At 42.7% G+C, this 22,198-nt stretch overlaps 1 long non-coding RNA gene across 1 annotated transcript; it reads right to left on the bottom strand.

Moving 5' to 3' along the window:
* Nucleotides 1-569: 569 nt before the first annotated feature.
* Nucleotides 570-14,902, bottom strand: LOC125148978 (uncharacterized). The gene is made up of 3 exons (XR_007145754.1): nt 14,892-14,902; nt 11,502-11,505; nt 570-766 (listed from the first exon to the last, which is right to left on the bottom strand). It is a non-coding gene; the product is annotated as an uncharacterized LOC125148978 (long non-coding RNA).
* Nucleotides 14,903-22,198: the final 7,296 nt, after the last annotated feature.

The raw sequence follows: 22,198 nt of genomic DNA, 5'->3' as shown, positions 1-22,198 counted from the left end.
CAGGGGGCACATATCACTTGTTTCTGAGGAGTCACAGATGACCAGAGCTGGGACCTGCCACCTGCCATTGCTTGTGCCCTCTGCTCAGGGCTCACAACTGTGACCTCACCACCCTCTTACCCAACAGAGCCCCTCCCCTTCCCTCCACCCTGACATCCTCAGGCAGAGGGACCTGACCCCGTGCCATTGAAATGTCGAAGAGCTGAGGGTCTCATTTGCATGGATGGGCCCTCCCTCTCTCAGAGGATGAAAAGGAGAAGGAACAGATTAGGGGACGTCTGCTCAGCTGTTCAGCCACAGAAGGCAGGATCAGTGATGATCTCGACCATGGCCTGGTCCCCTCTCCTCCTCACCCTCCTCATTCACTGCACAGGTGACTAGATGTGGGAACAAGGGAAGCGGTCCTGGGATAACATGTGTGACCTGATTCTTCATCACCTTCTCTTTGTCTCTCCCACTTCCAGGGTCCTAGGCCCAGTCTGTGTTGAGTCAGCCACCCTCAGTGTCTGGGGCCCTGGGCCACACGATCACATCCCCTGCGCTGGAGGTGCCAACAACATCGGTATTGCTGGTGTGAACTGGTACCAACAGCTTCCAGGAAAGGCCCCTAAACTCCTCATCTATGATAGTAGCGATCAACCCTCAGGGGTCCCTGACAGATTTTCTGGCTCCACATCTGGCAACACAGGCTCCTTGACCATCACTGGGCTGCAGGCTAAGGACGAGGCTGATTATTACTGCCAGTCTCTTGACTTTACTCAAGGTGCTGACACAGTGCTCCAGGCCTGTGGGGAAGTGAGACAAAAACCTGCTGTCCTCCCAGCAATGGGACTTCCCATCTATCCCTGATTTTTGGCCAACTGAGCTGCTGCTTTGTTTGATATAAACTGGGGTCTGAGACCCACCTCAAGGAAGTTTGTCTACAGTCTTTCCACATTCTCTGAAATTTCTCCTTGAAGCCTCTCATTGGGAGCAAGATATTGTGTGATTTTCTCAAACTGAGCACAAATTTCTGCATTCCAGGGGCAGGCTGTCCTGAGGACACAGTCCATGACAGGTCACGGCAGACACAGGGACACAATATTCAGCTCTGTCTGAGTCAGGACACATGAGGAATGTCCAATATGTGTCCTGATAACAACAGTTCCCATAAATTGCCCCTAAATCCTCATCTATTATGATGGTTAGACCCTCTGGGGACCCTGATTCATTCTTTGACTCTGTGTCTGGAAACTCTCACTCTGAGATCATCACAGGGCTGATGTCTGAGGATAAGGCTGCTCCTCCCTGCCCCCTCACCCCCTCTGTGACAGCATCTTGGGCTCACACAGAGTCCCAGGCCCATGAGAACTGAAAGCAGACCCCTTTCTCACCTTCAGAGAGGGCGAGGCCGCAGCAGCTTACCAGGCTCAGCTTGTGGCTTCTGCTTCTGATGCTCCTGCTCCTGCCACCATGGGCCCGGTGCATGCAGCAGCACCACCTGGGAGTGAGGGCTCCTCCTTCTCTTCTGTCCCCAACGTCACGCGCAGCAGCCCCTTCCTAGACAAAGGGTCTCAAAGGACACAAGGAAGCTCCTCTTGCCCATCAGGTTGAGACACAAGGTTTCTTTGCACCGAAGTTCATGGACTGGGGGTTGTAGTTCCAGTGTTCTCAAGTCCCACCTGACCTCTGACGAATCCAAGGTCTCCATCCTTGGTCGTTTACCCATTTCTAGAAGTTTTCAGACCTATGTAACCCTCTTATTAGTCTTCAATAAGAATGCCTGTACTTTTTTTGCTCTTTGGGATGATTTCTTCTCTCACTGCAGCATAAGCCCTGGATTACCTATAGCTGAAACATATATTTCAGTCATTTGAAATGAGTCCCTGTCCATTCCCATCAATGCTGAGACCCAACCAATGACTTTTCTTCTTCACTTTCATTGTATAATACTTGCAGAAAGATGTTGAATAATAATGGTGTTTAGCTCAGATTAGTCTTTTCATCTTATAGAAATGTCCCCCCGTCCCCACCCCATTAGCTAATTTTCTGGTTGTGGGACTGAGTCTGATGTGTGGGTACAGAGTGTTTTATCACATTATAAAATCTCTGCTTCCGTTTTATGTGGTTTTTATTAGAGCTTTGCTTTCAGGTGGAGTGGACCAAGATGGTGGAGCAGCATGGAAGTTCTAGGCTTCTTTCATCCCTAAAATGCAGCTAGATCAGCACCAAACCACTATTTCTAGCACACCTAGAAAATTGCTCTGAGGATTCACACAACAATCCGCATAACTTGAGCCACAGAACTTGGAAGGTACTTGGCATGGAGAGGTGAACTGGGGGAGAGAGAAGCCACAGAGGGTAGGGAATGGTATTTGGGGACAGAGGACAGAGAAAGGAAGGAACATACAGGAAAAGCACTCCCTTCAAAAGTAGTTGGAGAGAAAGAGTGGAAGCACCCATAAGTGCCTGAATAAGAAAGGGAGAAAGCAGAAAGCAGAAAGGAGAGGGTTTTAGTATCATTAGGACTCTATTACCAGGGCAGGACAGCACTGGAAACACTGCAGCGCATTACCTGGCAGCGTGCTGGTGGGAAGACTGAATTCCCAAGGACAGGCAGTGAGGTCTGAGGGATCGACGGGCCACATGGGAGAAGCAGTTTCCCTGGTACCCTGCTAGGAGGGCATTTGGTAGAGGTTGTACAGACTCCCCACAGGCAAAGCTCCCAGCGGACCACGGAGAACACAATTGCTGGTATCGGAACAGAAACGCCAGGGTGAGGCAAAACCTGACGTGGGTAGTGTGTTGTTATTGCGTTGAAATGCTACCACTACACGATCGCACAAACTTATTCTGTGGCAGGCCAGCATCCAGCCACACCTCTGAGCCTCTACAGCTGCGTGATAGCAGGAACGTTCCTGGGGGCAAGCCGGCATCTGGCCATGGCCTAGGGAAACCATCCGTGAAAAGGTTGGAGCGGGTCCAGGTGGCAGGGCCCTCAGAAGTGAAGGGTTTGGAAATACAGCCCCATATGACATAAAATTTGGGAGGGAGGTGCTGCCTGGCAGGCTGATGTCTTGGACAGGGACAGTATAGAAGTGGGCAATGGAAGGACCCCAGAGACCAAGGAGGGGTGCTTGATTGCCAGTCAGAGCACAAAGTTCTGATCTAGAGACTGCAAAGTTAGGTGACGCCATTTTAACCTCTCCCATGCATCAACACACATCCCGCACACGGTGCCACACCAATCCACTTCAGTAAGTTAAGTAGCACCACCTAGTGGAGAATGGAGCCATGACAAGAAGCCCCGACCAACTGCACCAACCAAGCCCTAGAAGAACACCACAGGTCTCTCCCACTCCTTAGGGTATGGACCATAAAGTGCTTCATAGTTTGACTTGTAGGGGAAACTGGATGTAATTTCATTCCGATTTCATTGTGTTTGCTGGTCCATCTATTCATTTCTTTGTTTTGTGTTTTCTTTTTTTTCCCTCTTCTTTCTTATTCTTGGATACAGAAAGAGAAAAAATTATTTTTTACTTTCCACTTTCATATAATTTTTTTAATTTTTTGACTATATTTTTTGGAAATTTATGTTTTATTCTATTTTACCTTCTTCAACTCATTTTATTCTGTTTTATTGTATACATTTTCTTAATTTTTAAACATTTATTTTTTTTTCTTTTCTTTCCATTCCCTTTTTTCACTGTTCAATCAAGCTTCTTTCAACAACAAGACCAAAGCATACCTAGGATCTAGCTTCCTTTATTTGATTTTTTGGTTTGTTTTTAATCTTCTTAATTTTTATTTTTTATTTTATTAATTCTTTTTCTTCCTCCAAAATGACAAAACAAAGGAATTCATCCTAAAAGAAAGAATAGGAAGAAATGACAGCCAGAGACCTAATCAACACAGATATCAGTAAGATGTCTGAACTAGAATTTAGAATCATGATAATAAGAATATTAACTGGAGTTGAAAAAAAAGAAAAAAATCCCTTTCTATGGAGATAAAAGAAATAAAATCTAGTCAGGACGAAATTAAAAATGCTATAACTAGGGGCGCCTGGGTGGCGCAGTCAGTTAAGCGTCCGACTTCAGCCAGGTCACGATCTCGCGGACTGTGAGTTCGAGCCCCGTGTCGGGCTCTGGGCTGATGGCTCAGAGCCTGGAGCCTGTTTCCGATTCTGTGTCTCCCTCTCTCTCTGCCCCTCCCCCGTTCATGCTCTGTCTCTCTCTGTCCCAAAAATAAATAAACGTTGAAAAAATTTTTTTTTTAAAAATTAAAAAAAAACAAAAAAAAAAACCAAAAAAAATACCGCTATAAATAAGCTGCAATCTCGAATTGATGCCATGGCTGCAAGGATGGATGAAGCAGAAAAGCAAATTAGTGATATAGAAGATACAATTACAGAGAATAAGGAAGCAGAAAAAAGGAGAGAAACTAAGGCAAAAGAGCACAATATAAGAATTAGAGAACTCAGTGACTCACTAAAAAGGAATAACATCCAAATCATAGGAGTCCCAGAAGATAAAAAGAGAGAAAAACAAGTAGAAAGTTTATGCAAGCAAATCATAATGGAAAACGTTCCTAACCTGGGGAAAGACACAAACATCAAAATCTAAGAAGCACAGAGAACTCCCATTAGATTCAACAAAAACCAACTATCAATAGGCATAACATAGTCAAATTCACAAAATAGACAAGGAAAGAATTATGAAAACAGCAAGGGGAAAAAAGTCCTTAACCTATAAGGTAAGACATATCAGGTTCACAGCAGACCTATCCACAGAAACTTAGCAGGCCAGAAAAGAGTCGCAGGACATATTCAATGTGCTGAATTGGAAAAATATGCAAGAAATAAAGAAGTTCCCAGACAAACAAAAACTAAAGGAGTTTGTGACCATTAAACCAGCCTGCAAGAAACTTTAAGAGGGAGTCTCTGAGAGAAGAAAAGACAAAACGAAACAAAAAAGGCCAAAAGCAACAAAGAGTAGAAAGGACCAGAGAACACCACCAGAAACTCCAATTCTACACGCAACACAATGGCACTAAATTCATATCTTTCAGTACTCACTCTAAATGTCAAAGTTCTAAACATTCCAATCAAAAGACATAGGATAACAGAATGGATAAGAAGAGAAGATCCATCTATATGCTGTTTACAAGAGACCCATTTTAGAATTAAAGTCACCTTCAGGTTGAAAGTAAGGGAATGGAGAACCATCTATCATGCTAATAGTCACCAAAAGAAAGCCAGAGTAACCGTACTTATATCAGACAATCTAGATTTTAAAATAAGGACTGTAAAAAGAGATGAAGAAGGGCATTATATTAAAAATAAGGGGTCTATCCACCAAGATCTAAGAATTGTAAACATTTATATCCCCAATGTGTAGATACCCAAATATATAAATCAATTAATCACAAACATACAGAACCTCCTTGAAAATAATACCATAAGAGTAGGGGACTTCAATACCCCACTAAACAGCAATGAACAGATCATCTAAACAGAAAATCAACAAGAAAACAATGACTTTGAGTTATACACTGGACCAGATGGACTTAACAGATATATTCAGAACACTTCATCCTAAAGCAGCAGAATACACATTCTTCTCGAGTGCACATGGAATATTCTCCAGAATAGATCACATACTGGGTCACAAATCAGCCACCAGCAAGTTCAAAAAGACAGAGATCATACCATGCTTATTTTCAGACCACAATGCTATGAAACTCGAAATCAAACACATGAAAAAATTTGGAAAGACAATGAATACTTGGAAATTATAGAACACCCTACTGAAGAATGAATGGGCTAACCAAGAAGTTAAATAGGAAATTAAAAAGTACATGGAAGCCAATGAAAATGATAATCTGACAGCCCAAAACTTCTAGGATGCAGCAAAGGCAGTCATAAGAGGAAAGTATATAGCAATCCAGGCCTTCCTAAAGAAGGAAGAAAGGTCTCAGATACACAACCTAACCTTACACCTTAAGGAGCTGGAAAAAGAACAGTAAATAAAACCCCAAACCAGCAGAAGACATGAAATAATAGAGATTAGAGCAGAAATCAATGCTATGGAAATCAAAAAAATAGTAGAACAGATAAATAAAAACAGGAGCTGGTTCTTTAAAATAATTAACAGAATTGATAAACCCCTAGCCAGTTTGATCAAAAAAAAAAGGAAAGGACCCAAATAAATAAAATCAGAAATGAAAGAGGAGAAGTCACAACCAACACTGTAGAAATACGAAGAAGAAGAAGAAGAAGAAGAAGAAGAAGAAGAAGAAGAAGAATATTATGAGCAATTATATGTCAACAAACTGGGCAATCTGGAAGAAATGGACAAATTCCTAGAAACATATAAACTACCAAAACTGAAACAGGAAGAAATAGATTATTTGAACAAACCCATAACCGGTAAAGAAATTGAATTAGTAATAAAGAACCTCCCAAAAAACAAGACTCCAGGGCTGGATGGCTTTCCAGGAAAATTCTACCAAACCTTTAAAGAAGAGGTAACTCCTATTCTTTCGAAGCTGTACTAAAAAATAGAAATGGAAGAAAAACTTCAAAACTCATTCTATGAGGCCAGAATTACCTTGATTCCAAAACCAGACAAAGACTCCACTAAAAAGGAGAACTATAGTCCAATTTCCCTGATGAAAATGGATGCAAAAATTCTCAACAAGATACTAACCAACCAATCCAACAATGCATTAAAAGAATTATTCATCACAATCAAGTGGTATTTATATTTAACATGCAGGACTGATTCAATATCTGCAAATCAATCAATGTTATACATCACATTAATAAAAGAAAGGACAAGAACCACATGATCCTCTCAATAGATGCAGAGAAAGCATTTGACAAAATGCAGCATCCTTTCTTGATAAAAACCCTCAAGAAAGTAGGGATAGAAAGATAATACCACAATATCATAAAAGCCAAATATGAAAGACCCACCGCTAATATCATCCTCCATGGGGAAAAACTGAGAGCTTCCCCCCAAAGGTCAGGAACACGACAGAGGTGTCCACTCTCACCACTGTTGTTTAACATAGTATTGGAAGTCCTGGCCTCAGCAATCAGACAACACAAAGACACAAAAGGCATCCAAATAGGCAGGGAGGAAGTCAAACGTTCACTCTTCACAGATGACATGACACTCTATAAGAAAAATCCAAAATATTCCCCCAAAAAACTGCTAGAACAGATCCATGAATTCAGCAAAGTTGCTGGATATAAAATCAATGCACAAAAATTGGTTGCATTTCTATACACCAATAATGAACAACAGAAAGAGAAGTCAAGGTATAAAACCCATTTACACCTGCACCAAAACCCATAAAATACCTAGGAATAAACCTAACCAAAGAGGTGAAAATCTACACACTGAAAACTATAGAAAGCTTAAGAAAGAAATTGAAGAAGACGCAAAAAAATTGAAAAATATCCCATGCTCAAGTATTGGAAGAACAAATATTGCTAAAATGTCGATACTACCCAAAGCAATCTACATATTCAATGATATCTCTATCAAAATAACACCAGCATTCTTCACAGAGCTAGAACGAACAAATCCTAAAAATTATGAGGAACTAGAAAAGACCCTGAAGAGCCAAAACAATCCTGAAAAAGAAAATCAAAGCTGGAGGCATCATAATTTCAGACCTCAAGATGTGTTACAGAGCTATAATCATCGAGACAGTATGGTACTGGCACAAAAACAGACATTCAGATCAATGGAACAGAATAGACAACCCACAAATGGACCCACAAACGTATGGCCAACTAATCTTTGACAAAGTAGGAAAAAATATCCAATGGAATAAAGACAGTCTCTTCAGCAAATCGTGTTGGGAAAACTGGACAATGGCATGCAGAAGAATGAACCTGGACGACTTTCTCACATCATACACAAAAATAAACTCAAAATGGATGAAAGACCTAAACATAAGACAGGAAGCCTTCAAAATCCTAGAGGAAGTAGCAGACAAAAACCTCTTTTACCTCCACTGCAGCAACATCTTACTCAATATGTCTCCAGAGGCAAGGGAAACAAAAGCAAAAATGAACTATTGGGACTTCATCAAGATGAAAATCTTCTGCACAGCGAAGGAAACAATCAACAAAACTAAAAGGCAACCTACGAATGGGAAAAGATATTTGCAAATGACATAAAGGATAAAGTGTTAGTATCAAAAATCTATAAAGAACTTGTCAAACTCAACACCCAAAAAGCAAATAATCCAGGGAAGAAATGACATGAATAGACACTTTTCCAAAGAAGACATCCAGATGGCCAACCGACACATGAAAAAAATGTGCAACATGACTCATCATCAAGGAAATACAAGTCAAAATCACAATGAGCTACCACCTCAATGAGCTACCACAATGAGCTACACCTGTCATAATGGCTAAAATGAAAAACTCAGGCAAAGACAGATGTTGGTGAGGATGGGGAGAAAGAGGAACACTTTTGCATTGCTGGTGGGAATGCAAACTGGTGCAGCCACTCTGGAAAACAGTATGGAGGTTCCTCAAAAAATTAGAAATAGAACTACACTACAACCCAGCAATTGCAATACTATGTATTTATCCAAAGGGTACAGGGGTGCTGTTTTGAAGGGGCACATGCACCCCAATGTTTATAGAAGCACTATTGACAATAGCCAAAGTAAGGAAAGAGCCCAAATGTCTATCAACAGATGAATGGATTAAGATGTGGTACATATATACAATGGAGTATTACTCGGCAATCAAAAAGAATGAAATCTTGCCATTTGCAATAATGTGGATGGAACTAGAGGGTATTATGCTGAGCAAAATTATTTAGCCAGAGAAAGACAAATATCATATGACTTCACTCATGTGTGGAATTTAAGATACAAAATAGATGAACAGAAGGGAAAGGAAGTAAAAATAATATAAAAACAGGGAGGGGGACAAAACATAAGGGACTCTTATAATACAGAGAATCAACTGAGGGTTGCTAGAGTGGTTGTTATGGGATGGGCTAAATGGGCAAGGGGGCATTAAGGAGGACACTTGGGTTCAGCTATGGGTGTTATGTGTAGGAGACGAATCACTGGATTCTACTCCTGAAATCATTATTGCACTATATGCCCACTAACTTGGATGTAAATTTTAAAAAATAAATAAAATAATTTTAAAAACTTTGCTTTCAATTATGCAGATGACTTTTCACAGTCCAGAGAGATCACGTGATTTTCATCTGTTGATTTACTAATTTGTTGTCTTACCTTAGAGGAATCACCCATATGTAATCCCACTCCATATTTACAAAACTCACATGTGGTCATAGTATATGACTATTTTAGTCTGACAAGGGTATCCCACTATTGATATTTTATTTAGAATATTTATGTCAATATTTCATAATATTCCACAATTTTCCTTTTTCTGTATTTTATGTGCCAAGTATTTGTATCACTGTATATTTCTTTCCATAAGAATTTAAGTTTTCCATTGTTTTTTGATGATTTGAATATATATATATATATGCTTCATATATACATATATGCTTCATATACATGTTATGCTTATATGCATATATATATGCTTCATATATATATATATATATATGAAGCAAGCAAATGAAATTATGATCTCTGAAGATTGCTAGTGGTTTTTTGTGAAGTTAATCACATCTTATGCCTTTTTGTGGAAAAGTTCCTAATAAATTATCTATTCTTTTTCTAAGGAAATTGGTCTGCTTTTATTTTTGGAACTTTGTTTATTTTTTAAATGAAACCATTTTTATTTCCTAGTAAAGTATGCTTTTATTTATTATTAAGAGAGGTTAACAGTATTATTTTTTTTCATTTTTGATTTTTGTCCACGTGTCATTTCTCCTTTGCATATTTGTGTATTATCCACTTTCATGTAAAGGTTAGTAAGTGGATTGTTCTATTTTCTTATCAAAATCCTGATTGTCGGGGCGCCTAGGTGGCTCAATCGGTTAAGTGTCTGACTTCGGCTCAGGTCATGATCTCAGAGCTCGTGAGTTCGAGCCCCTCATCAGCCTCTGTGCTGACCGCTCAGAGCCTGGAGCCTGCTTCGGGTTCTGTGTCTCTATCTCTCTCTGCCCCTCCCCTTCTCTCTCTCTCTCTCTCTCAAAAATAAATAAGCATTTAAAAATGCATCTTCAAAAGACTAAACAAAAACCTGATTTGGGGGAGGAGGAGTTAGGATGGCAGAGCAGCATGGAGACCCTGAACTTGCCATATCCCTGAAATGCAGCTACATCAGCACCAAACTATTTTGAACACTTAGGAAATTGATCTGAGGGTTAACGCAACAATCTGTGCAACTTGAGCCACAGAACTGTACAGGTATGCGATGCAGAGCGGTCATCTGGGGGAGAGAAAATCTGCAGAGGGTATGGAGCCATTTTCGCTGAGGGAAGAGAGAAAGAGAAAGAGAAGGAGGTGGGGGGAGTGCAGTGCATCAGGATCGTGCCAGAAAAGCAGTCCCCCTGCAAAAGTAGCTGGAGACAAAGAAAGAGGGAAAAAATACTTGCAGGGGGCTGAACAAAACAGTCTGTTCCCCAAAACCATTGATGGGGAGAAAGGAGAGGTTTTCAGTGCCACCAGGATTCCATCAATAGTGAAGCACAGAGTCTGAAGTTTTCAGAGCTCAGCCCATGGCAGTGTCCTCAGGACTGGAACTGTGACCTCCTCCCTTTGCCTCCTCTTGCACCTGGACCTCAAACAGGTCAAAGCTGAGGTGTCTCAGGGAATGAGAGCCTTGTAAACCTGCAGGTCCTTGCAGGCACAGAGACAACTACCTCTGCCCCAAGCTGCATGCCTGGGAGGGAAGACTCTGTGGGAGACTCACACATCTTAGCCCTCAGCATCTCTGGGGGACACAGTGAAGTCCTCAGACCCTGGAGTAGCCATGGGACCATCGCCATCATGCTCAATTATCAGTTCCTTGTGCTGCCGTGACCTAGACCCTGTCCTTGCCCCCATTATACTTCCAGTCTGACACATGTGGACATTCCATATGCATTTGCTTAAAGAATGAATGAGTGAGTGATTGAATGGATGAATCAATGATGCAGACAAAGCTCTCAGGTAGGCAGTTACTGTAACAACTGCATTCTTCCTATAGGGGAGGAAAGGCATTCCTGCAGCCTTGATTGTCTGTGACATTTCTACACCTCTCCACACTTCATGGTTTCAATGTGACACAGGGACAGCAGACCCATCACCTGCCCTCCACCTGCTCTCCCACCTGACCTCACCTGTGACATTTGGGGCACCCCTATCTCTGTAGTATCACGATCCATCCACCTGACACTCTGGACCATCCCTCCCTCTCCCATAGCCCAGGGTCCAGTCAGTCATCTCCCTATGCCCCATCCGGGGACTTGTGCCATTTCTCCCTTCCCTGTTTCCTCTGCTGCCATCTTCCTCCAGCTGCCCCTCTGCCCAGTGTCCCCTTCCAGGTATCCCTGTCTCAAGTTCTGTCCTGGAACTTCCCTCAGAGCTCTATCTCTAATAAGCAGCACTGATGACAGGCATAGCTGGTATTAAAAGTCTCCCAGCACATGGAGTGGAGGTCACAGGATGGCGCCGTAGTGGTCCCTGCCCTGCCCAGGTCCTATTCTATCCCCACAACTGCAGCAGCCGCATCAGGGTTTGCTGAGTCCTGTCTGTCCTGCTCCAGAAAGGCCTCACATTCCCACAATGTGTGACCTCCTCAGTGAAGGTGTGTGTCCCCTAAGATAGCTCCTGTCCACACTCTGCCCCCAGAGTCAACCCACCTCCTCTGAGCCCTTCCCGGGGACAGATCCCCTCTGTTCTCTGTTCCCTGTGTCTTGTCCTCAGCTCCACAGCAGTTCACAGGCTTTCCCGGGTCAGGACTGCCTATGTCCTTCCCCTTGACTCCCATCCACAGAGGATGCATTATCAGGGACAGCACACCAGGATGGCATCTCTGTCCTTCCCTGGAGGGCCACTCTCATTTGATGGAAACACAAGCATCAGGGAAGCAGGAGAAAGAGATTTGAGCACAAAGGGAATGAAGGAGGGGTTCTCGTGGAGACCAGCCGGGGGCGATGTAAGACCATGTCTGGGGGTTTCTGTAGGACAGGGGTCCCAGCTGACAGGAGGCCTCAGGGCCTGACCCTGGCTTCCTAAGGGGACAGGGCAGGCATGCCCTCTCTGAGCCTGGCTGAGTCCCCTGTACACGGACCTGTGTGTGGTCTCAACAATTGCTTCCTCCAGGCCCAGTCATGGGGAAAACTAGAACATCAGATAGGCTTCCTGTCCAAAGGCTCCAGACCCTGCGTGTGCATACAAGGAGAGGCAGGGATGGGTCACATGTGCATGAGAAGCCCCACATGTGTGAGTTCCATGGGGAGGGGATAAAAGAAGCCAGAGGCAGCCCAGCCCCAGCTCTGTGGCCTAAGAAGAGGCTGTGTCACCATGGTCTGGACCCCTGTCCTCCTCATGCTCCACTGTCACCGCATAAGTAGAGACAGCCCTCAGGGCCTCAGGGAAGCCCCCTAGCCTGAGACAAATGCCTTTGGCTCGGGTTCCAAATAGCTGCAAATTGTCCCTTCTCTTCATTCTGATGTGCCGGTGTTTGCAGATTCTCTGTCCCAGCCACCCTCCCTCTCGGAATCCCTGGAATCATCACCAGACTCACCTGCACACTGAACAATGACATCAGTGTTGGCGGCTATGGCACATACTGTTAACAGGAATATCAGCATTAGCTGGATATTACCTCAACACCGAAATTTTCCATATTTTTAATATAAACAAACACTAACAAAAAGAATACTTCTTGGGAAATTAGAGGCAGATAAAAAATAAATTGTTTTATTTCATTTTTTATCTTATATCTAACATTGACATAGAGGGTAAAAATTATCAAAGAATATTGCTATGGCCAATACTACTTAATATTTCTCTTCAATTTCTTACTAATACAAAACGAATCTAACTAAAATGAGAAGTAAAGTGTAATGAGAAGGAGTCGAGTTTTTTTTTTTAACTTTATTTATTTATTCTGAGGGGGGAGGGGCGGAGATTGAGGGAGAGAGAGAATCCCAAGCCCGCTCCACACTGTCAGCTCCGAGCCTGATCCAGGAACCGTGAGATCATGACCTGAGCTGAAATCAAGGGTCAGATGCTTAACTGACTGAGCAAACCAGGGACCCCAGGGTTTTTATTTGAGAGAAGAAATATATTACATAGTGAGTTCAGGGTACTTACTTTAAAAATATTTTACTGATAAAATAATTCAGTAAAACCATTAGAAATATATAAAATAAAACTTGTATTACTTATTTTAATCATTTTAAAGAAGAATTATACTTCTTCATAAATTAAAGATAATGAAAGTGATTCTAATGGTATTACCAAAAAGGTAAACGTGCCAAGTAAACATCTTGAGACGTGTGCAATCTGTTTTAAAAAATAATTGCAAACTCCCTGAAAAATATGAAAGCAAATTGGAAAAACAAATTGAACATTTTTTTTGTCTTGAATGAGAAAACCAACTGAGTACATCAACAGTTAGTAGGTGATGCCATATAACTTACTTTCTACTTTCTGTTTTCCAGTGTGGAGTCTGAATGGAAGATGTTTTCTAACTACAAAGAAATTGAGGAAAATCTGACTATGTATTGCAGACAGGGAAAGACATAACAATGGATTACAGAAAGGAATGTGAGAAATGAAAGGTCATGGAGTGTCTGAACTAGGGACACCCCGGAGGGAGTTTCATAAATCCATGGTGGGAGCCGTCAGCATGGCCGTGTGCACCTGCAGCCACAGTCAGCTGGCAGATTGAGGGGGAGAAGAAGCATCCTGGTGGATGCCATGGGCGTGGGGAGGGGCTAGTGAGGTGAGGAGACTAATCCTTGGTGGGTGATGAGGGATGGAGCACGGTGATAATGGTGACCCATGACTTGATGTAAGTGAGGAGGGACAAGGGGTATAAGGAAGTGAAGAAATCAGCAGGGAAAGGGAAAGAGAAAATGCAGTTTCTTTCCTATTCCAAAAACCCTCCAACTCACCTTCACCCTGGACAGGAGGGGGTGCTATCTCTCCCACCCTGCCTCCTGCCTGGTCACCTTGACACCTTGGTTGTCGTAATTGTCACAAAAAATTGATTGTGATAAAAGTTGATCTATTAAAAACTAGATGACAGCAGGGCTCCCTCAGCCTCTCAGGAGGTGTGATTCTCTTCCAGAGACTTCCTGCAAACTTCAGAATATAGAATCATTTTTCTTATGCCCCAGAATCTCTTTCTTAAGAACTATCTGGACAGTAGATCCCCCATGGAACCATTCTCCTCTTGTCCCTTATATCACAGGCTTTAGCCCATCTCTGTCTCCTACTCAATCCCAGGAGACACCTGGGGACCCAGGGGGCTGTGGGTTGGCTGTGGGTTGGCTGTGGCTGTGGGGGCAGGAAGGAGGGGGTGTGTGCTCACCCCCTGTCCTGTGATCTCTGACACTTGAGGATAGGATGACTATAAGCTTTGTGTCTGTAGACAAAAAAATGGGACAGATTCCTGTCACTCAATAAGACCTGGACTTCTGATTCAGTGAATTGCTAACAGGTCTGTTCTTAAAGGAGTCCTCACTGCCGAATTAAATACTCCTCCAAGAAAAGTTCTTTCAGACCCTTGCCCTTTTAATCCAGAATCCAGGGTCCTGAACATTTTAACAGAGAATCAGCTTCATGGATAGATTTTTATGGAGAATCATCTTTCACAGTGTAAGAAAGCCACAAGAAGAACTGAGGGCCAGTTGGCCTCATTTTTGGTCACACAGAAACACACACACACACACACACACACACACACACTCATAGACACACAAGGATCTTCCCTCTCTCTGAGTGTCTACTATTTTTGACTCTTCAGTTCCTAGGCCTCTTTGTCCCTCCAGAAGTCAGGGACAACCTATGGTCACCCAGCCATCCTCAGGATCTCAGTAACTGGGAGGCAGAATCCCCATTAGCAGAAAACCCCAGGAATAATGAGTGTAACTGGGGTCCTGTCACCAGGTAGCCAGGATGTGCACTAAACACCAGCTCTCCCGGGACAAGGCCGATATCAGGAAACCTATAGCAGGTCTCTGTCCCCATGGGAAGCTCAGTCCACAACCATCTCTGGACTCCAATCTGCACCTGAGGGGCTGTGTGGTACATTGATTCTGAGAGCAGCAGCCTGAATGCTGCTCTCATGAGGCCAAGGCCATAGGGAAGTGACACACAATCTCCCCCTGCTGTCAGGGCTGGGCTGACACTCTCTCAGCGACACCTCCAGACAGGGTGGACTTTTACAGCAAACTCTACCGTTCCAACCCAGAGCCACAAGGCTTGTGACCTCAGGGACACAGTCCCCCTTATCTCCACCTCTCCACCACTCACATGTGGGCTCTTTGAATGACCTGGAACTTCTGGGTCCAGGTGGCCTTGGGTAACAGAAATTCATTCTTTTAGTCATGGATGGATGAATGAGTACTTGCTCTGTCCTGAATATGCTGCACACAAGGCACAGGGATACAACTTTGCACACCCCAGAGACAATTCTGACCCCAAATAGTTTTGTCCTGGAACCTCTCTCAGTGTTTAATAATTCCATCACCGAGATGGCTCTGAGATTCAAAGGAACAGGCCCCTTATAGGGTTTCACTGGATACCATGTTGGGCTTTCCATCTTGCTAAATCAGACCCATGATAATAAAACTCATGACTAAAAAAAAATAAGAAGAAATGAATAAAAAATCAAACTACTTTAGTAAAATTTTATAGACTCCTATTCACCTGAAAACAGAAGGCATTCCTATTCCATTGTTTTTCTATCCTTGATTTTAACCACAATCTCCATCCATATTCTCTCTGGAGTAAGCACAGACCTGGGAAAAATACACTAATGATTTTACCTGCATCTTCTCAATGACATCAGCATCGAAATTAAATCAATCTTAATGAGACGAATTTTATGTAAAAGGACACACCCATTTATATGCAGGTTTGGCTAAGTGGTGACTAATACATAATCTCTGTCAACGGATCCTTGTCAGAGCATCCGCAATTGTTATTCATTTTCTCCTAGAACTTCCTACAGGTTTGTTCCTTGTGCTCTGAGGTCAGTGCCACACACAGCCTCACATGGCAGGGCTCCTGCAGACTGTGCGCTGGGAGAACAGATCCTAGGAGGGAATCACTGCCCACAATGTATGCAGAACTGTTGTTTTAAGCAGGTGGAAATCATAATGGATTACAAAGATTTTCAGTGAGTAACCCCTCTATGCATGGGCACTAGGACTTCTATGCACAACCTGGAGAGAATCTCTCCCCATCTCCTCAGTGCTGCAAGAACCTCAGAGGAAGGAAATCCTGGAAACCAGGGAGGAATCACATAAGAGGAAAGATCCAGTGACCTGCACAAAAGGGGCCACGTGTCCATGGGGACCGGTCAGTGCTTTGGACTTGAACCTGATCTAAGAAGAGTTTGTGTAGAGACACCTCATCAGACCAGACCCATGAATAGCCAAGAGAGACATGGACAGACTCACCCTGAAGAATCTGAGTAGAGCATAGAGTCTGCCTTCAGGTGATGGGAAGACATATAAGGGGACACTTGACTTGGTCCTAATGCAGGAAACCGTGGACAGAGCAGTGAGGAGGCAAGAGCTGTCTCTGATGAGCTCTGGTCACCATGTCACACAATGGTGTGTCTGTGTCTGGACATTAGGGGGAGCTCAAGGCCAGTTTCAGAGGAGTCAGGGGTGATCAGAGCTGGGACCTGGCACCTGGCACTGCTTGTGCTTTCTGCTCAGGGCTCACAGCTGTGACCTCACTGATGGCCAAGGGACCTGACCACGCCCAGTGAGGGATCTAGAGCTCAGGTTCTCATTTGCATGGATGGGCCCTCCCTCTCTCCGAGGATGAAGAGGGTAAGGGAGACATTAGGGGAGGTCTGCCCTGCTGTGGGCCTGAAGAAGGAAGGAAGGATCCGCAATAACCTCCACCATGGCCTGGTCTCCTCTCCTCCTCATCCTCCTCGCTCACTGCACAGGTGACTGATGTGGGGACAGGGGAAAGGGACACACTTTCCTGGGAGGACAAAATGGGCCCTGCTTCTTCCTCCTGTCTCTATACCAGCATCACCTTCTCTGTCTCTCCCCCCTTTACAGTGTCCTGGGCCCAGTCTAGGCTGACTCAGCCGCCCTCAGTGTCTGGTTCTCTGGGCCAGAGGGTCACCATCTCCTGCGCTGGAAGCAGCTCTAATATTGGTGGTTATGTTGTGAACTGGCACCAACAATTCCCAGGAATGACCCCCAAAACCATCATCTATGGTAATAGCAATCGACCCTCTGGGGTCCCAGATCGATTCTCCGGCTCCAAGTCTGGCAACACAGGCACCCTGACCATCACTGGGCTCCAGGCTGAGGACGAGGCTGATTATTACTGCTCATCGTGGGACAGCAGTAGCAGTGCTCGCACAGTGTTCCAGGCCTGTGGGGAAGTGAGACAAAAACCTGCTTTCTCGTCTGTAAAGAGAGGGAACAGACCAGCAGTCGCCTGCTCAGCTAGGCCTGTGATGCTCCTTATTTTTTTGCTGATACTCTGGGCCCAGGTCCATCCAGCGACACCTCGTGTGACTGAGGCTCTTCCTGTCCCTTCTGTTCTCAAATTCACTCTGAGCAGACCATTCTTAGACAAAGAGTCTTCACGAAACAGATGTTTTGGTTTTGTTTTTTGTTTTCTAGGTTATTTTGCTTCTAGGCTGGATCATATTATTTTTTTCTTTTTTTTTTTTAAATAAATGAAACATTTTATTTTGCCTCTGAACTTACCATGGGACCTCAGTTACACCCATGCTCTTCTTGAAGAAAAAGTCAGTCTTGTTTGCGTATGATATTTTACCCAATTGGTTATAAATGGTGCTGGTTAGTTTTTGTCTTATTTCCTGATTTGAGAAATAGATGCCAACTTAAAATTACAAAATTATAAAAATAAACCCCAAAAAAATTTGTCCATAGGAAAAAAACTGCCTGTGAGTGTCTATAGCAGTTTCATTCATAAACACTAAAAATTGAAAGCAACCAGAAATCTGCACAGGGATGTTTTTTCCAGGCTTATCTCTAATCACTCAAACCTGGAACCAACTAAGATGCCACCAAATAGGTGGTACATTTATAAAATGGGATATGATTCACAGGATGATTAGAGTTATAGCACATACTGGAAAGGGCAAAACTCTCAAGAGTATGAACATTTGTGGTTCCTGGGGGACTGAAAGTAGAAAAAGAGTTGATCATATGAAGAGAGGAAAATGTTTCCCAGCAATACAATTATTCTATATGATAGTATAATGACCCTGAAATGACACTATGGCATTGCCAGAACTCATGGAAAACTGTACAGCCACATGACAGAACCTTAGAGTGCACATGCAAAAAACTAATTTAGGAGAGTTGGGGCCCATGATGGAATGCAGAATGTGACAATTCTATTGACTTCCAAGACAAATGCGTGAACCCACCTCGGTGCAGTGGTTGGGAGAAAGCTGCTGAGCTGTGTGACTTTGCAAATGAGTGGAGCCTCTACATGTAAAGACGTAAGAAACTGCATGCAAGTTCTGAACTCTAGGAGATAAGGTGGTATCCCATGGGGGAACAGGTAGATTATTTTGAATTGGCTGCACTATGTACTGGAACGGAACAAGCAAGTAAATGGTGGTGGTGGGGCCAGATTGCTCACTTTAAGAATGGAAAGTCACAACTATAACCAAGGGAAGAGACTTAAGTGAAGTGTGTGGTCATGGATTAGAGCGGGAGACGGCAGTTTGGAATCATGTGTAATATGGAAATAGTCACCAATATGTGCACATTGTTGGGTTAGTGTACTCATATATATGTCTTTGTCATCTGAACAAGACTGGAAGCAATGATGCCTCATAGCCATGAGATGCATTTTCCCACATACTGCCTTCTAATACTGTTCTCCAGGGAAGAGATGTAGGCTTCTTTGGAGAAATGCTTAATTCCTAGTCAGGAATTACACAGGATGAGCATAGAGTAACCTGTAGTGTCAGAAAGTGAAGAATCCTTCAAAACACACAAGCGCATCCATGCACACCCACCACATACATGCAAGTGTGTGTGCGTGTGCGCGTGTGCACACACACACACACACACACACAGCAGGGTGTGTCAAGGACCTCATGAGCCAAATTAAAGGGCTCCCATTGGGCAAAACTGGAAAGATTTGAGCAACCAAATAAATGTAATAGTATGGGGTTAAAACTCAAAGTCTAAAATATCTGTCCATGATCCATATTGTTAACTGGTTGTGTAAGTGAATAAATGGAAGGAGAAGAGACATATTCCCATGCAGATATTTCAAGGAACAAGTGTAAATACTTGGCCCTGAAGGATGTCAGGCATAATCCCCACTCAGTAAGTATGGACAAAGGTACAAAAAAGGAGAGTCTAGGGGCGCCTGGGTGGCTCAGTCGGTTAAGCGGCTGGCTTTGGCTCAGGTCATGATCTCACGGTCCATGAATTTGAGCCCCGCGTCGGGCTCTGTGCTGACAGCTCAGAGCCTGGAGCCTGTTTCAGATTCTGTGTCTCCCTCTCTCTCTAACGCTCCCCCGTTCATGCTCTGTCTCTCTCTGTCTCAAAAGTAAATACACGTTAAAAAATTTTTTTTAAAAAAAGGAGAGTCTAAGAAAGTTTCACAATAAGAGAAGCTTAAGGAAACATCATGACTAAACATCACAAAGAATCCTTGAACTGGATCTTAGAACAGAAGAAGGACATTAGGTAAAAACTAAGAAAATCTGAATAAATTGTTATGGGTTAAACTGTGTCTCTACCAATTCATGTGATAAAAAGTTCCCCCAAATCTTATATTTCAGGATGTAACCTTATTTGAAATGAGATTGCTGCAGATCTAATTGGCTAAGGTGAGACCACTAAGGTTTAATTGCATGTGTCATAATTCTTTTCTCTCTTTGGTTTTCCTCTGACTCTTTGGTTGGAGTGATGGTCAATTGTGTATGAATATTTTAGAGAACAGAGCCTATGAACCCATTCTTCAATTTCATAGAAGGCCTTGAGATTACAGAAAAGAAATATATAAAATGCTGTTTTCTTTTTAAGGTCAATCCCTAGGGCATTTACCAAATAAACATGATTAAGGCTAAATATGGGTTGGGTACCTTATCCTGGAGGCCCTTTCATGTAGAAATGGAGAAATTCTAAGACAGCAGAGGGCCCTTGTACAGTGTAATGGTTTATACCGGTCCTCATACTGAGAACAATTATAAATCTGGACTAATAAAAAGGAAAGTGAATCATATGTATGTCAGAGAGACAGAAGAAATAATGAATTCCCAGGGTAACTGTAAAGGGTAAGTGAAAACCCAGCCTGAGAAGCATGAACAGTAGACACGTTTTGGTTGAAAGCATTTTAGTCTCATGACAAATACAGACATCAAATCTCAGGACCTGTGCAGGGGGTTATGGTATGTAACAGGACACTCTCATAATACAGCAACATTGGTCTCCCTGTAAGGAAAACTCAAACAAACTTTTTAAATTTTTATTTACTTAAACTCAATTAGTTAACATACAGTGTAGTATTGGCTTCAGGGGTAGAACCCAGTGATTCATCACTTACATATAACACTCAGTGCTCATCCCAACAAGTGCCCTTCCTAACGCCCATCAGCCATTTAGCCCATCCCCCCACATACCTCTCCTCCAGCAACTCTTAGTTTTTTATGATGTATTTAAGAGTCTTTTATGGTTTTCTTCCCTCTCTGTTTTTATCTTATTTTTGCTTCCCTTCCCTATGTTCATCTGTTCTGTTACTTAAATTCCACATATGAGTGAAATCAGTCTTTCTCTATCTCACTTAGCATAATACACACTGGTTCCATTCACATTGTTATAAATGACAAGATTTCATTCTTTGTGATTGCTGAGTAGTATTCCAATGTATATATAGATACCACATCTTCTTTAATCATTCATCAGACGATGGACATTTGGGCTTTTTTCATACTTTGTTGATTGTTGATAGTTCTTCTATAAACACCAAGGTGCATATGCCCCTTCAAATCAGCAGTTTTTGTATACTTTGGATAAATACTTAGTAGTGCAGCTGCTGGGCCATAGGGTAACTCTATTTGTAATTTTTTGAGGAGTCTCCATACTGTTTTCCAGAGTGGCTGCACCAGTCTGCAATCCCACCAACAGTGCAAAAGTGTTCCCCTTCTACACATGCTCACCAACACCTGTTGTATTTAGCCATTCTGACAGGTGTGAGGTGGTATCTCATTGTGGTTTTGATTTGTATTTCTCTGATGATGAGGGATGTTGAGCATCTTTTCATGTGTCTGTCAACCATCTGGATGTCTTCTTTGGAAAACTGTCTATTTATGTCTTCTGCCCATTTCTTCATTGGATTATTTTTGGGAGATGTTGAGTTTGATAAGTTCTTTATAGATTTTGGATATTAACCCTTTATCTGATATGTCATTTGCAAATATCTTCTCCCATTCCATCGGTTGCCTTTTAGTTTTGTCGATTGTTTCCTTCACCATGCAAAAGCTTTTTATCTTGAAGTCCCAATAGTTCATGTTTGCTTTTATTGCCTCCAGAGACATGTCTAGTAGGAAGTTGCTGTGGCCAAGGTCAAAGAGGTTGCTGCCTGTTTTGTCCTGTAGGATTTTGGGTTTTTGTTTTGGGTTTTTTATTAATATAATTTATTGTCAAATTGGCTTACATACAACACTCATTCCAACAAGTGCCCTATTCAATACCCTTCACCCATTTTCCCCTCTCCCCCACCCCCATCCACTCTCAATTTGTTCTCTTAAATACAGAGGCAAGCCCTCCCTCTCTGTAACTATGTTTTCCCCTTCCCTTCTCCCATGGACTTCTGTTAAGTTTCTCAAGATCCACATATGAGTGAAAACATGATATCTGTCCTTCTCTGACTGACTTATTTCACTCAGCATAATACCTTCCAGTTCCATCCATGTTACTGCAAATGGCATGATTTCATTCTTTCTCATTGCCAAGTAGTATTCCATTGTATATATAAACCACATCTTTTTTATCCATTCATCATTTGGTGGACATTTAGGCTCTTTCCCTAATTTGGCTATTGTTGAAATCACAGCTATAAA

Source organism: Prionailurus viverrinus, chromosome D3 (genome assembly GCF_022837055.1).
Source record: "Prionailurus viverrinus isolate Anna chromosome D3, UM_Priviv_1.0, whole genome shotgun sequence".
NCBI lineage: Eukaryota > Metazoa > Chordata > Mammalia > Carnivora > Felidae > Prionailurus > Prionailurus viverrinus.
Note: the sequence above shows the minus strand (reverse complement) of the source record. Positions and strands in the feature narration are given on the sequence as shown.